This window comes from Lissotriton vulgaris, chromosome 8 (genome assembly GCF_964263255.1).
Source record: "Lissotriton vulgaris chromosome 8, aLisVul1.2, whole genome shotgun sequence".
Classification (NCBI taxonomy): domain Eukaryota; kingdom Metazoa; phylum Chordata; class Amphibia; order Caudata; family Salamandridae; genus Lissotriton; species Lissotriton vulgaris.
This window is the reverse complement of record NC_141696.1, coordinates 773,599,932-773,618,302: the sequence shown is the minus strand read 5'-3', so window position 1 is coordinate 773,618,302 and position 18,371 is coordinate 773,599,932.

Genomic DNA, 18,371 nt, shown 5'->3' with positions numbered 1-18,371 from the left:
GTTATGGAGTGTGTGCATGTGGTGTGTAGTGGAATTATGTGGGTTAGATTGGAATTGTAGCAAAGGTGGCATGCTGTGCTTTACATGAATATGTTTAAAAGTAAAGTGTACCATACTGAGATTGCTACAATAGTTAATTGTGGATGCGTTAACAATTGATGCGTGCACTGATGGCTGGTGGTGTGTGTGACTGCCTGTAGAAATTGTGCACTGAAGGCTGGTGGGTGTGTGGTTGGTAAAAGCGTGCACAGATGGCTGATGGTGTGTGTGTTTGGTGAAAGCGTGCACTGACGGTTGCTGGTGAGTGCGCCTTGTAAAAGCATGCACTGACGGCTGGTGTTGTACGCCTGGTGGTGTTTGTGGTTCGTGAAAGCGTGCATTGATGGCTGGTGGTGTTTGGCTCTGGTGAAAGTGTGCACTGACGGCTGGTGGTGTGTTGTTGTGTGTGTGATTGTGTGTGTAGTGGTGAGTGTGTGGTGGTGAGTCTGTGGGGTGAGTGTGTGGTAGTGAGTGTGTGGTAGTGAGTGTGTTACACCAATGTGGCGCACTGGTGCCACTGCACCTGCTGCAGCAATGGTAGCTAAGCCACACTGGTGCCACTGTACCTGCTGCAACAATGATAGCTACAGCACACTGAGGCCACTGTACCTGCTGCAGCAATGGTACCTACGCCACACTGGTGCCACTGCATCTACTGCAGCAATGGTACCTACAACACACTGGTGCCACTGCACCTACTGAACAATGGTACCTACACCGCACTGTTGCCCCTGCACCTGCTACGCCACACTGGTGCTACTGCACCTGCTGCACTAATGATAGCTATACCACACTGGTGCCACTGCACCTGCTCCACTAATGATAACTATACCACACTAGTGGCACTGCACCTGCTGCACAATGGTAGCTACGCTACACTGGTGCCATTGCACCTGCTCCAGTAATGATAGCTATACCACACTGGTGCCAGTGCTGGTACCACTCCACCTGCTCGACCAAAGATACTTAGACCACACTGGTGCCACTGCACCTGCTGCACAATGGTAGCTATGCCACAGTGGTGCCACTGCACCTCCTGCACAAGGGTAGCTATGCCACACTGGTGCAACAGCACCTGCTGCACAGTTGTAGCTATGCCACACTGGTGCCACTGCACCTGCTGCACAATGGTAGCTACGCCACACTGGTGGTACTACACCTGCTGTGCAATCATAGCTAAGTAACACTGATAACACTGCACCTGCTCCACAAATGGTAACTACGCCACACACTGGTGCCACTGCACCTCCTGCACAATCATAGCTAAGCAACACAACCACTGCACCTGCTCCACCAATGGTATCTACCACACACCGGTACCACTGCACATGCTGCACCAATGATAGCTACGCCACACTGGTGCCACTGCACCTGCTGCACAATCATAGCTAAGTAACACTGATAACACTGCACCTGCTACACAACGGCAGCTACCACACACCGGTGCCACTGCTCCTGCTGCACAATCATAGCTAAGCAACACTACCAATGCACCTGCTCCACCAATGGTAGCTACCACACACTGGTACCACTGCACCTGCTGCACTAAACTGGTACCACAGCACCTGCTTCACCAATGGTAGCTACGCCTATGCCACACTGGTACCACTGCACCTGCTCCACCAAATATACTTACACCACACTGGTGCCACTGCACCTTCTGCACAATGGTAGCTATGCCACAGTGGTGCCACTGTACATCCTGCACAAGGGTAGCTATGCCACACTGGTGCAACTGCACCTGCTGCACAAGTGTAGCTATGCCACACTGGTGCCACTGCACCTGCTGCACAATGGTAGCTATGCCACACTGGTGGTACTACACCTGCTGCGCAATCATAGCTAAGTAACACTGATAACACTGCACCTGCTCCACGAATGGTAACTACGCCACACACTGGTGCCACTGCACCTGCTGCACAATTATAGCTAAGCAAAACTACCACTGCACCTACTCCACCTATGGTAGCTACCACACACTGGTACCACTGCACCTGCTGCACTAAACTGGTACCACAGCACCTGCTGCACAATGGTAGCTATACCACAGTTGTGCCACTGCACCTCCTGCACAAGTGTAGCTATGCCACACTGGTGCCACTGCACCTGCTCCACCAAAGCTACTTACACCCCACTGGTGCCACTGCACCTGCTGCACAATGGTAGCTATGCAACACTGGGGCAACTGCACCTGCTGCACAATCATAGCTAAGCAACACTACCACTGCAGCTGCTCCACCAATGGTAGCTACCACACACTGGTACTACTGCAACTGCTGCACTAAACTGGTACCACAGCACCTGCTCCCCCAATGGTAGCTACGCCTACGCCACAATGGTACCACTGCACCTGCTCCACCAAAGATACTTACACCACACTGGTGCCACTGCACCTGCTCCACTAATGATAACTATACCACACTAGTGCCACTGCACCTGCTGCACAATGGTAGCTACGCTACACTGGTGCCACTGCACCTGCTCCAGTAATGATAGCTATACCACACTGGTGCCAGTGCTGGTACCAAGTTTCAAGTTTAGTTTATTATGTTTTGGCTCTCAACTGAGGGCCACATAAAAAACATACAATTATACAATAATGATTACAAAGGAAAACATAGGTTACAGAGTTAAAGAATCACAGCTTATTCACTGGTTGAGCAGTCATCTAGCACTTCTCCATGAAACATTTATTAAATATCTAAAAACCCCTTAAAGAAGTTAAAAATTCTAAAACAGAACATTTCATTTGGCGGACAGTAAAGTGCATGGAAAAAGGTTTTAACATTTAAGATTCCCAGTTGTAAACAAATTGGTTTTAACCACTTAAAACGCAAAGGGCGCAATGCAGGACAAATAAACAAGACATGATTACGATCCTGTATAGCATTACTACAGAGGTTGCATCTAGGGGATACACCATGCCATTTCGCAATGAGGTAATTAAGAGGGAGCAGATCATGTCTTAAAAGGTACCACAATCTACGGACTCTATGGGGAATATTCCAAGTAAGATATTGTTGGGCCAGTTTTGGTGTATAAGTACTTAACAATAATTGCCTTTCTTTATTCCCTTGTTTAGCGATCCTATCCATTTTAAAACTGAGTTCCCATGATGCGCATTTTAATTTAGACTTTAGTTCAGCAGGAGTAAGTAAAAACAATGAGCTTTCATCCAACTCTAACACAAGTACAGCTTTTCTAAAGTTCTTAACCAGCATAGAGAACTCATTAAAGTGGCCCAGAAGTTCTTTTTTAATAGCATCCCGTAAGGTATCTGGTTTACTTCTCGCTAAACAGGCCACCCACCTTACAAGGGCAGTCAGCCCCTGTACCCAACAACTTCGGAGTCCGAATTCTAACCTGCATGCAGAGACAGAGCACGCTGTATTTAAAGAGGAAATTCTTCTTAGCACCTTTCCTTCTATTTTTTGCAAGAATCCCCAATGATTTAGCTCCACTAGTTCTAATCCATATAGTAATGTAGCGGGGATCTTTGCTCTAAATACCTCTAGAAATAGTGTGAAGTGTCTCTTCCCTGTAGCGTTATACAGGGAACTTAACCCCATACCATGAGCCGATGCTTTATGTGCATTGTGCTCAATGTGGGGTTTCTCACTTAAGTTTGCTGAAATGATTTTACCTAAAAAGGTATAAGTTTTAACCACCTCGAGTTTTTGCCTTCCTATGGCCCAACAATAATTTTCAGATCTACATTTTTTCTTTCCAAAAATGCACATTATTTTACTTTTCGAGACGTTAATCTTCATATAATGTGCTTCTGCAAATTGATTTAATGCCTGCAGACGGTTGGACAAGCCCTTTGGTGTTAGATCTAGGACAAGGATATCGTCCGCATACATTAAAACCGATATCGCTGATCCTCCAATTTTTGGGGCTTGCCCCTCACAAGCAGAGATAAACTTAGGAAGGTCTGCCGTATATAAAGAAAATAATGTTGGGGCCAATATACACCCTTGTTTCAAACCATTTGGGGAAGGTATGGATTGTGAGAGACCTCTCTCTCCACCATATAACACCTTGCACCATGTGTTCGAGTGAAGGGCCTTCACAAGATCAAGAAGCTGTATTGGCATACCTAAAGCAGCAAGCTTTCTCCACAGCGTTGGACGATCTACTTTGTCGAACGCTGTGGAGAAGTCTATAAATGCCACGTATATTCCACCACCTCGAACACGTACATATCTATCAGTAATCACCTGCAATGCTGTTAAATTATCTAGTGTTCCATGTTCTTTACGAAATCCGGTTTGTTCCAAGGGTAAAATACAATTAAATTATATCCATTCATTAATCAATGTTAAAAGATATTTAGCGAACACTTTTCCAATTGCATCCAATAAAGCTATTAAACGGTAGTTTGCTGGATTCTCCCGCTCTCCCTTTTTAAATAGGGGAATTAATATACTTCCCCTCCATGAGTCAGGAACAGATCTAGAAAGGAGACATGCATGAAATATTGGAAGAAGGATCTTGCTCCAGGAGGTGACATCTTGTTTCATTAGGGACATGGGTAATTCATCCGGACCCATAGCTCCGGAAGAGCGCATACTCTTTAACACAGAGGCTATGGTTTTCTCGGTTGGAAGCTCTATATTATCTTTGCTATTCTGAGATAGATCCCCATTGTCACCCTCTGCACCATTAGATGCATACAAACCAGATATGAATGTTATCCAAATATCTTCTGCAATAGCAATGGGAGTAGGGGTGGTTCTTACGCCACATCCCTTCCCTATTATAGACCAAAATTCTCTGGAATTATTAGAGGCCATTGCTTCTCTTAACCTAATCCAGAGGGAATCTTCTTTATCTCTTTTTAATTTTATTTTCAGTCTGACCCTCCTTCTCCGTAGTAGGGCTAATTTCTGTGCATTTTCCTTTGCTCTACTAAGGTACTGTTGCCTCACGAGTTTATTTATCTCCTTATTTAAGGGTAGTAATATACTAGGAGGGGAATACGACTTTTTGGTATTTTTTGTTTTCTTAGCTACCATAGTAACCTTTTTCTTGAAATTTTCAAAGTTTAGGAATTCCCTACCCTGCCATTCTTCTAATTCCAGAATGGTTTGTGCTAGTATATTTTGGACTTCCTTCATACTGGTAGGGTCCCAGAAGCACCTTCCAGATTTGGAGTGAATAGAGACTCCTTTGTTAATTATAGACCAAGAGTCTGTATCTGGAGGTTGTAGCGAAACAGTTAAGTTAATCATATTATGATCACTTAAAGAAGACTGAGAGATCCTTATATCTTGAATGAAGGAAAACGTGTCGTAGTCCGTGATCACATAATCCAAGATGGATTCACCCCTAAATGACCTATGTGTAAACTTGGCAGGAATGTCAGAAGGCATCCTACCATTTGCAATTAGACCCTCAAAATAGCTAAGTTCATCAAGTAATATTTTTCCTCTTTTATTAGATTTTATGTTACTAGGAAAAATTGCTTGAGGTATATTATATGCTTCTTCCTTGTAAGTATTTCTAAACATATCTATACTTGCATTAGAAACTTTGCTATTTAAGTCACCCATAAGCAAAATATAAGGGGGCTGATCCTGCTTTAATAATTGATTTACATAAGAAAACATTCGCTTCAAAACAACGTTAAAAGTATCTTCAGGGGGAATATATGCATTTAAAAGTACAAGAGAAGAACGATTTCCTACTGTCCCTATATTATTAATAGTTATAGACTGGAAAAGATTACTACTGTCCTTGTAGTGGGAATACTGCCATTGTAATGTATTTAATAAAAAACAGGCAATTCCACCTTTTGCATGGCCTTTTTTTACAGATGTAGCGTCGGCCTCAAGGACAAAATAGTCTTTTCCTCCAAATATACTGTTTTTACACCATGTTTCCTGAATACATAACACATCAGCATGCAAAGAGAATAAAAATTCTAATTTCTCAGAACAATTGTGTAAACCTGCGGCATTCCAGGATACTATTTTTAATTGACTGTTAAAGATGTTGAAACAGTCTTGGGTTGTTCGATGTGTTATTAGACAGAACTCCTGGTAGCCAATTCCATAACTGATTATCTTCTGTTGGAGGCTTATCCATATTCACAGAAGGGGGGAGTACCTCTGAAACCATGCGTTTGCCTCTGGATACCCAAATTTTTAAATCTTTACTATAGGAATAATGATCTTCCTTCCCACAACCCATTTTAAAGGCTTCTTCTCTGGGAGCGAAACGCTTTCCGTTATTAATAAAAGGTAACACATCGATCCCTCTACACTGAAATGCTTCTGCTTGTTGGAGAACTAAATTAGCAATAATTTTGGAACAAAATTTTACTCGTGCTCGTTGCTCACTTCCAGCCCTTATTACGGAGACCAGGTCAATGTCACTGGACAGGATAAGTTTTAAACTTTCAATATCTTTGAAGGAATTAATCAACCATGATCTATTCAAGTTTAGGTCAGAGTCAAATAAGGGAAGGAAGTCCAATGTCAAAGTATCAATACAGAGGTTAGAGATTTTTAAGGGGGCAAAAGAGATGTTCGTAGGTTCCTCAGCAATCGGGCAAAAATTAGGAGCAGATGGGTTAAGTACCCTTTTTTCAGTATTAGGATTATTTCTTGTGGCCTCCTTTACTGGTTCCGTAGAAATTATATCGGCAACTTTAGAGTTTAAAGGCCCCTCATTCATGATACTGACAGCAAGTGGATCTTCTACAACAGAGTTAGTAGCAGAAACAACAACCACATTGGAAGAAGTATCCAATAATGATCTATCTACAATGTCTATTACATCACGGACTTCTGTATCAATGTGCTTTTGAAAAATGATTTGTCTCTGTTTTTTCTTATTATGCTTGCGAGTAGGTTTCCTATTTTTTCCCTTATACTTTCTACTTTTTACTTTTACCATCCCTTTAGACAATGCAGTTCCTTCAGAGTCTTTTACATCCTGATTAAAAATAGGAAAAAGATCTATCACGACAGATTGGTTGACCTCTGCCGAGCTTACTTCCTTCAGAGATGGTTCGGATTCTTTTCTCCATTGTGAGGGGAGTAAGGGGAGAGCCACAGAGGGCTCATGGATATCAACCTTTAGCAGCTTCTCCATTTGTGCATTTTTACTCAATGTAGGATTACTGACCAAATCCTTCTGGTCTGCAGCTTCAGTGTGATCGGTAGCCCCAATCTCAATATTTTTAGCAAGCAATACTTTCAATATTTCTGTAACCGAGTGCAAAATGCAATCAGAGCTCCCGACAAATTTACCTAATAGAAGGAGTATAGAGGCGAATAAATGTTCGAGAGCTATCAGAGATTCAGAAATAGGTTTTTCATTTTTTGGTTGTTCGGATGCAATAAGAGAACAAATCCCAGATAGATTAAGCTGCGGGGAGTTCAAATTGCTCTGCAACGAAAAAATGTCATTTGATGTCATAGAAGGAGTGCTACTGTATAGCAATAAACCCGATGGTGTTGCTCCATTTGGAGTTTTACTGGCTTTGGATTGTTCCGGTATTTTCTCGTCCATGTAGCGACCACAAAGTTCAAGATCGATACTGGATGAAATGGAAAGATCATTTATATTCATTTCCTCATTTTCTGAGTGTTTGAAAGTCATGGACTGAGGAACTTTGGAATGTGCTTTAGTAGGATCGGAATTAGAGCCTTTAGATGTCCCTAATAAGGGGGTTGAATTAGTATTTGCAAGTGAAGTAGATATATTTTTTTTCTATAGTTAACTCGGGTTTAGTATTCTTCACTACTTCGAACTGTGGTTCAACCATAGTTGACGAGGGATCAGTAGAAATAATTGGCGCTTCCGTGGATTTATTCACTGGTTTTTCCCAAATTTTCAGCAGCTGCATCTGACCTTTCAGTAGAACGCTATTTTCATATTTATTCCTTAAGGGATTTGATCTAGTTTTTATACAGGACCTCCCACCAAGGACTCTTCCGGAGCGTAGTGTCTTTGCTGTCATAGTGTAAAGGTAAGATATAGGTAGCACAACTTCAAAACACTTGTCAGTTTATTTTGTTCAAAATCAAAATAACGGGGCCCAGCCCAGCCTACCTCAGCCACTGAGTGCCACAGAGGGCCCGCCCTTTGCCCGGGCTTAGCCCGGCGACGCCCGCGCGCGTTCCGCGATGCGCGGACCTTTAGCGCAATTGAAGCCAGGTGAGGGGGGCGTGGTGGGGAGTTGTTCCTGGCCCAGATGGCTTGTGGGCAATGTGGTTTCTCTCGCTCTCCAGCCGCCTACAACCCACATACGAGTGTTTCCCGCGAAGCGGGAAACGTGAGAAGTTGTTCACCAGCGCTGCCAGGTAGCGCTTTCCGAGTGACGGCGCTAGAAATGTGTTCAGGACCGTTTCTCCAGCAATACAAAATTCGCTACAGCATCCAATTCAGCAGCCACAAGAGAGTTCTCCGCTCTACAGCGGATCTTCAGCGCAATTGAAGCCAGGTGAGGGGGGCGTGGCGGGGAGTTGTTCCTGGCCCAGATGGCTTGTGGGCAATGTGGTTTCTCTCGCTCTCCAGCCGCCTACAACCCACACACAAGTGTTTCCCACGAAGCGGGAAACGCGAGAAGTTGTTCACCAGCGCTGCCAGGTAGCGCTTTCCGAGTGACGGCGCTAGAAATGTGTTCAGGAGCGTTTCTCCAGCAATACAAAATTCGCTACAGCATCCAATTCAGCAGCCACAAGAGAGTTCTCCTGGTACCACTCCACCTGCTCCACCAAAGATACTTACACCACACTGGTGCCACTGCACCTGCTGCACAATGGTAGCTATGCCACTGTGGTGCCACTGCACCTCCTGCACAAGAGTAGCTATGCCACACGGGTGCAACAGCACCGGCTGCACAGTTGTAGCTATGCCACACTGGTGCCACTGCACCTGCTGCACAATGGTAGCTACGCCACACTGGTGGTACTACACCTGCTGTGCTATCATAGCTAAGTAACACTGATAACACTGCACCTGCTCCACGAATGGTAACTACGCCACACATTGGTGCCACTGCACCTGCTGCACAATCATAGCTAAGCAACGCTACCACTGCACCTGCTCCACCAATGGTAGCTACCACACACCGGTACCACTGCACATGCTGCACCAATGATAGCTACGCCACACTGGTCCCACTGCACCTGCTGCACAATCATAGCTAAGTAACACTGATAAAACTGCACCTGCTCCACGAATGGTAACTACGCCACACACTGGTGCCACTGCACCTGCTGCACAATCATAGCTAAGCAAAACTACCACTGCACCTGCTCCACCTATGGTAGCTACCACACACTGGTACCACTCACCTGCTGCACTAAACTGGTACCACAGCACCTGCTGCGCAATGGTAGCTATGCAACAGTGGTGCCACTGCACCTCCTGCACAAGTGTAGCTATGCCACACTGGTGCCACTGCACCTGCTGCACAATCATAGCTAAGCAACACTACCACTGCACCTGCTCCACCAATGGTAGCTACCACACACTGGTACTACTGCAACTGCTGCACTAAACTGGTACCACAGCACCTGCTCCACCAATGGTAGCTACGCCTATGCCACACTGGTACCACTGCACCTGCTCCACCAAAGATACTTACACCTCACTGGTGCCACTGCACCTGCTGCACAATGGTAGCTATGCCACTGTGGTGCCACTGCACCTCCTGCACAAGGGTAGCTATGCCACACTGGTGCAACTGCATCTGCTGCACAAGTGCAGCTATGCCACACTGGTGCAGCTGCTCCTGCTGCACAATTATAGCTAAGTAACACTGATAACACTGCACCTGCTACACAACGGCAGCTACCACACACTGGTGCCACTGCACCTGCTGCACAATCATAGCTAAACAACACTACCACTGCACCTGCTCCACCAATGGTAGCTACCACACACTGGTACCACTGCACCTGCTGCACTAAACTGGTACCACAGCACCTGCTCCACCAATGGTAGCTACGCCTACGCCACACTGGTACCACTGCACCTGCCCCACCGAAGATACTTACACCACACTGGTGCCACGGCACCTGCAGCACAATGGTAGCTATGCCACAGTGGTGCCACTGCACCTCCTGCACAAGGGTAGCTATGCCAAACTGGTGCAACTGCACCTACTGCACAAGTGTAGCTATGCCATACTGGTGCCACTGCACCTGCTCCACCAAAGATACTTACACCACACTGGTGCCACTGCACCTGCTGCACAATGGTAGCTATGCCACAGTGGTGCCACTGCACCACCTGAACAAGGGTAGCTATGTCAAACTGGTCTAACTGCACCTGCTGCACAAGTGTAGCTATGCCACACTGATGCCACTGCACCTGCTGCACAATCGTAGCTACGCCACACTGGTGGTACTACACCTGCTGGGCAATCATAGCTAAGTAACACTGATGACACCGCACCTGCTCCACGAATGGTAACTACGCCACACACTGGTGCCACTGCACCTGCTGCACAATCATAGCTAAGCAACACTACCACTGCACCTGCTCCACCAATGGTAGCTACCACACACCGGTACCACTGCACATGCTGCACCAATGATAGCTACGCCACACTGGTGCCACTGCACCTGCTGCACAATCATAGCTAAGTAACACTGATAACACTGCACCTGCTACACAATGTCATCTACCACACACTGATGCCACTGCACCTGCTGCACAATCATAGCTAAGCAACACTACCACTGCACCTGCTCCACCAATGGTAGCTACGCCTACGCCACACGGGTACCACTGCACCTGCTCCACCAAAGATACTTACACCACACTGGTGCCACTGCACCTGCTGCACAATGGTAGCTATGCCACAGTGATGCCACTGCACCTCCTGCACAAGGGTAGCTATGCCACACTGGTGCAACTGCACCTGCTGCACAAGTGTAGCTATGCCACACTGGTGCAACTGCACCTGCTGCACAATCATAGCTAAGTAACACTGATAACACTGCACCTGCTACACAACGGCAGCTACCACACACTGGTGCCACTGCACCTGCTGCACAATCATAGCTAAGCAACACTACCACTGCACCTGCTCCACCAATGATAGCTACCACACACTGGTACCACTGCACCTGCTGCACTAAACTGGTACCACAGCACCTGCTCCACCAATGGTAGCTACGCCTACGCCACACTGGTACCACTGCACCTGCTCCACCAAAGATACTTACACCACACTGGTGCCACTGCACCTGCTGCAAAATGGTAGCTTTACCACAGTGGTGGCAGTGCACCTCCTGCACAAGGGTAGCTATGCCACACTGGTGCAACTGCACCTGCTGCACAAGTGTAGCTATGCCACACTGGTGCCACTGCACCTGCTCCACCATAGATACTTGCACCACACTGGTGCCACTGCACCTGCTGCACAATGGTAGCTATGTCACAGTGGTGCCACTGCACCTCCTGCACAAGGGTAGCTATGCCACACTGGTGCAACTGCACCTGCTGCACAAGTGTAGCTATGCCACACTGGTGCCACTGCACCTGCTGCACAATGGTAGCTACGCCACACTGGTGGTACTACACCTGCTGCGCTATCATAGCTAAGTAACACTGATAACACTGCACCTGCTCCACGAATGGTAACTACGCCACACACTGGTGCCACTGCACCTGCTGCACAATCATAGCTAAGCAACACTGCCACTGCACCTGCTCCACCAATGGTAGCTACCACACACCGGTACCACTGCACATGCTGCACCAATGATAGCTACGCCACACTGGTGCCACTGCACCTGCTGCACAATCATAGCTAATTAACACTGATAACACTGCACCTGCTACACAACGGCAGCTACCACACACTGATGCCACTGAACCTGCTGCACAATCATAGCTAAGCAACACTACCACTGCACCTGCTCCACCAATGGTAGCTACCACACACTGGTACCACTGCACCTGCTGCACTAATAACAGCTACACCACACTGGCGCCACTGCTCCATCTCCACTAATGATAGCTACACCACACTGGTGCCACTGCACCTGCTGCACAATGGTAGCTACCAGACACTGGTACCACTGCACCTGCTGCACTAATAATAGCTACACCACACTGGTGCCACTGCCCCTGCTCAACTAATGATAGCTACACCATTCTGGTGCCACTGCACCTGCTGCACAACTGAAGCCACCGTCTATATAAACACAGCTGTAGTCAGGTAGAAGGAGAACACCTGCTGCACTAAACTGGTACCACAGCACCTGCTCCACCAATGGTAGCTACGCCTACGCCACACTGGTACCACTGCACCTGATCCACCAAAGATACTTACACCACACTGGTGCCACTGCACCTGCGGCAAAATGGTAGCTATGCCACAGTGGTGGCACTGCACCTCCTGCAAAAGGGTAGCTATGCCACACTGGTGCAACTGCACCTGCTGCACAAGTGTAGCTATGCCACACTGGTGCCACTGCACCTGCTCCACCAAAGATACTTACACCACACTGGTGCCACTGCACCTGCTGCACAATGGTAGCTATGCCACAGTGGTGCCACTGCACCTCCTGCACAAGGGTAGCTATGCCACACTGGTGCAACTGCACCTGCTGCACAAGTGTAGCTATGCCACACTGGTGCCACTGCACCTGCTGCACAATGGTAGCTACGCCACACTGGTGGTACTACACCTGCTGCGCTATCATAGCTAAGTAACACTGATAACACTGCACCTGCTCCACGAATGGTAACTACGCCACACACTGGTGCCACTGCACTGTAGCAGGGTTTCCGTTCTCCCACAGAACTGTGCATAGAGATCTAGAACCTCAGTGAGTTAGGATGATCCAAAACTCATCTCAGTGTCAGAAATCCCCTTACCTAGCTAGCTACAGTGTCTCATGGATCATTATGAAATGATCCATGTCTTAGACAAACCAGAACATGATCTTTAGAATACCTCAGGAATCGTGGAACACATGAACACTCTTTCGTTATATAATCATTTCAAACCAAAAACTGAGAGTCAAAGAACACACGTGCAAGTTTGAAATATTTATTATTCAATGCAAAGTTCTCAAACGCAGTATCTTGTATAATACCAAAATGCAGATTATAAAAATCAGCGTTAGCAGCATAGTCACTAATCCATAGTAAGCAAAAGGTGATAGCATGTTACAATGCAAAATCTATAGAAATCTATATCACCTATATTTCGCGCACCCTATTTAGCATATTATTTTATATCTAAGAAGGTCTCATTCGGGCTTTAGCAGGGCGGACCCATACCTCTAAATGTCAGTAGGAGTAGATCACATCAACAGCTACCAGCTCTCTTCATGCGCAGCACCAAGTGTCTACGTTCATTCCCTGTAACTCTATCTTAAACCCGCGTAGAGCCCAAAATGTTGGCATCAACATTATTTGTGTTATGTCTAATGTGGTGCGAGGATCAGGCCTCCCAGCAACCTTGTGTTAGGTTATTCTTAGAGTGTGCAGCTCTCAGTGTGCAGACAGTTGTACCAAGTGTACCAGGCAAAGCTGATAGCATAGTAATAACATATTATTCTCAAATAAATCACCTCACCGCTTCTAGGGTGAAAGCGACAACAACAAGTAGGTGTCGTGTGCAAAACTGAAGCCGAAGGAAAAATGGCTGTTTAAACATGTAATACACTCATGCTAACTTAACGCAATATATGTAACGAAGTATCCATATGACACCCCCCCATTGATCCGAGCACCGTCAAACATAAGGGAAAAGGCAATACTCAATCAGATACATAAAAATGAAAGCAAAGTTCAATAATCTTGAGCTAAAATAAGCTAAAAAATATGTATGAATGAATCTGTTTGAATGCCTACAGTGGCCTCAAATCTAAAAAATACAAATAAAACTTTCGAACCAAAAGTTATCCGCCAGGTCTCCAAAATATGAAATGTAGGACCAGTTTGCATTAATTCAAATGTCTGTAAGAGAAAAAAACAAGGCACTTATCCGATATCCAAAGTCATGTGCCACATTGACGTTATTCTCAGCGACATCACATGATTGAACTCTCCATCATCTGAGCACAGTTCATCCCTCCAATTCAGCAAGGGGAAAGTCATATTCCATAACAAAGCAATCCTCCCAGGCATTTCACGATTGGACAGTATATGCAAAGTAAGTTGCAACAGCCTCCAGTATGAAATCACTGCCATCATCCGAAAATAGTTCAGCAATCCAATTCAGCAATGGGAAAGAACATACGTGCTCCTCCAGCATCGGATCCTCCTGTAACGTCAGAGGACAACTCGGTGGGTTCACCAGAACGCTGTGTGTCAGAAAAGCATGCGCCGCTGCAGAGATCTCCCATTGGCCCAGTACTCCATTTATCGCTGCCAAGGCCATAACTCTTTCGCCAGAACAAATCAGCTCGTGAGCCACCACGGGACGCATTAGCTGATCAAAATCGACGTCAGGAGCAGTCCTCAAGCATAGGCACAAATCAATGGCCCAATCGAACTCGCAGCTCAGGCAGTGAAACACAGGTTGGACACACGTAAAGTCGGTGAACCGAAATGACAATCTATAAGCCGTGCTTAACGCTGCAAGCGGCAATGTTCCATAGTAATTGAGCATTCGATTACGGCACAGTGTCAGGAGGCGTTGAACGGCTTCTTGCGCAGGATGGGCATCCATGTTTTATGAAGAAAAACACCAACAAAATGCCCGCGGCTACAGCCAGTAAAACAGGTAGTCCACCAAACAAACTCGAAAAAATAGAGTGGAAAAACGTGGGAATGATACCAAAAACTTTTTCAAATGTAGTCACGAGGCCACTGCTAACCAATTTAAAAAAATGTGCAAGCCCAGTCGTGGAAGATGCATTAAAGATCTGGTGCACCAGCTCACAGAAATGAAACGGCAAATCAGTATTTAAAAGCGCCTGCACCTCTGTGCGTGTGTTAGCTATGTGAAGGACATAATTTTCCCGGGCCGAACTCAGGGTCACTTGTTTTTGAGACAAAAGGGCCCTTATTCTGCTTAAACCATTGAACTTCGCTTCCAAGGTTGGAATCCGTGGCCAGATGGAGACATCTGAAGACCCATGCGTGGGTGGGTATAGAACATTCTTGCAACACACCACACGCTCTGATACAGTTACCACATAAGCCACACCAATTAATAACCCACAACATACTTCGTTGTTTAAAAGCAAATAACTACCATTAGTCAATAATGTAAATGTGGGAACTACTGCTGGAACTGGCGTGCCTTTTAAAACACATGCTAAATTTGGCCGGTCCTGATTACAAGAACCGTGTAACTGAATGTGTCTGCATATTAATGAATGGTCAGGTGACTGTGTGCATTCCTCACCATTAAGATTCACTTCTTTCCCATCCTTCAGACATCTGTATGTGTATGGTAATGACCATGCCTCATGGAGGAATGCATTGCCTAGTGGTTCATATCGTCCTATAGCAATATACCGCATACAATTAGTAAATTTGTATAAAGGAAATGGTAATGTAATTAATCCATGAATAAGCCACGTGGCAGTAGTGGTTTCAGTAACAGAGAAGGGTAAGGATTCTAGTTTTTCAATATGTAACATAGAAAATGACGCATCACGCATTGAGAGCATGCGTTGCTTTTCAGTCAAATTAAAAGGGGCGAAAAGGGACGAAACGTTCAATGAGTTCCAGGGAACTCGACCAGCCTTAAGTGTCTGTAGGGTCCATGCAAACTGCATTACAGAACGTAATTGATTCTGACCATGGTATAACATGGACACTTCATCATGTACAATATCAACAACAGAAGAAACAATATTATCCAACGTGTAAATCCTGGAAGAAAGCATGTTAATACTGTTATCGACCACTGCAAGCACTTTTTCCAAATTTGCTTGATCAATAGCTCTCAGGCGTTTAGCTGCCTCAATCTGTGAAAATTTCCAAATTTCATTGTACACAGCATAAAGCCAGCGTTTAGATCTACCCCTAGCCGGGCCTTTTATAAAATCATTTAGCTCTATGTTCTCATTCAACTGGGACAGATGCAGTTTAACTGCAGCCAAAGTGAAATGTTGTAACCAGTTCTGACACAATTTGCCTACTGAATAAGTAGTAACAGTGTAATCTGTTTCAAACCTGGGATCTGGCCTGATGTATGTAAAACCTTCAGACAAACCCAAAAAACGACGTTGGCAAGAATCAGAGCTTCTTTGCCACAAAAGCCACCCCTCTGGATCAAAACTGGAAATATTAAAGGAGGAATTGTGCAAAAGTGTTTGTATTCCACTGATGGATAATGTAGTGAAATTATTCCAACCTGAATATTCTTCCAAATCAGGGATAGTAGGTGTATTTAATTTTTTAGATGTAGCCAATCCAAAGCATGTTGTTTGGGAAATAGTAGAATTTAAAAACAACATGTGATTCGGGATGAGACATGCACGATGCAAAGCCTCAGTGCCTTGTACCTGCCAATCTTTGGTACCCCAAACCGATTTAAGGTCAATAGCCTCCTTCCATAACTCATAGCCATCTATAGCTAACCTGTCTAGAAAGGACTTCGAATACAGCAATTTTGTATCGGTAAGTCTAACTTTGGACATGAATTTCTGTTTCACTTTAAAATAAAACAACTCAGGATTTGATTGATTAAAATCTGTAAAATAAGAGAATTTCCCCAGAAATGTACTTGAGCTCCCCTGTAAAGGAGCAGGACAATGTTCCCACTGTGTGTAGTTCACAGGAACCCTCCTGGAACTTGTTTTGTGTAAGAAATGATTCCCATAATGTTGATAAAACAAATCACCATAATTGACAGAATCTAAGTACAAATCCTCAGCATCAAAGGCCGCATAATATTTCAAATCAGAGAACAATTCTTCTACGGCCTGAAGATCCCAATCATCAGAACGAATATCCTGCTTAATCACATCTCCCATGTTTACTCTAAGCACATTAGGAACATTAATAACTTCTGTGGGGCCATGTATCTGAAACCTAACCGCATCCCACACAATCCCATCAAGGACAGGCCAAGCAGTAATCTCTACTGTATTTAAGTCTCTTTTTAGTCTGTGTGCTGAATGTGAGGAGGAAAGAGGGGCCAATGTTCCATTAAGGTACCGAATTCCTGTTCTTTCTTTCACATAATGGCCATCGATCAGGCGGAAAAAATAAAACACAAAACCAATAGACATAAAAAGATAAAATGAAAATAGTATCAGCCAAACGTATGTCCAAGGTGGAATTAGAAAATGTATTTTTAAACAACGTGGCATATTTTGCAATAGTCGATGGTTTCTTTGAAAGTTCCGAATCACAGTCAAAAGAGAATCTGGACTGGTTAGCCAAACGAGCTTGTAAATCGGACATAGATAAATCAGCAGTATCTGCATAGGTCAATTCATCAATGTTAGTAACAGGAATAGTATTTAATAAAGGACTGGATATGGCAGGCATCTCGAGGGACACCTCCTGTTCTGCGCCAGATGTAATAGCCAGCACAGAGTGCCTCACCATGGAAGGACAGGATACAGCCGGTGTCATGCTATGAAGAATCGGCCACCCTGTGTGTCTTGACATTGTCAATAGAAATAAATCTGTTTCTTTACGACCTGGAAGTGGTGGTAAAATGACTGTTCTTGTGCCCTTCACTCCAAGAACTCGAACCGGTGCTCGATATGAGGGACCAAACTCTTTCTTGTTATCGATCTTCTCTCGAACCAGTTCTCCAACTTGGGGTAGCCAGCCAACTACCGGGATCTGCAACGCATCATCCGACGTGGAGGGCAAGTGTTCCTTAGCAAGACTGTCTCTGGTCTTTTGTAGATCCTGTAAAACATTGCAATGTTTATCTACGTCAAAGGCCGCGGCCTGGGCCTGGCAGTCTGCACCATCGAGATCAGGGACGTACATCTTGATACCAAAGAGCATTTCGTATGGGGTCCGCCCACCCAGAGACCTTCTAGGGAGATTATTAAGCGCACGCTGCACGCCATAGAGGTGGGTCAGCCAGTTTCTACCAGTGCCTATAACTCGGGCTGTCAAAGATTGCTTTAAGTCGCGGTTCATTCGTTCTACTACACTATTGCCCTCAGGCCTGTAGGGACTTGAAAACTTGACTTGGACTCCCAACGAAACCATAGCATCCTTATACGCCTTAGAGGCGAAAGCCGGACCCTGGTCCGAATGGAAAGTACCACAGGCAAAGATTCCCACAAAGACACGCAAATCCTTAATGACAGTCCGCGAATCAGCGCTTCGATGCGGCCATACCCACACAAAGCGTGTGCATGAGTCAACTGCTACTAAGATGTATTTATACGCAGTATCAGAAGAAAAAGGACCGCAGTGAT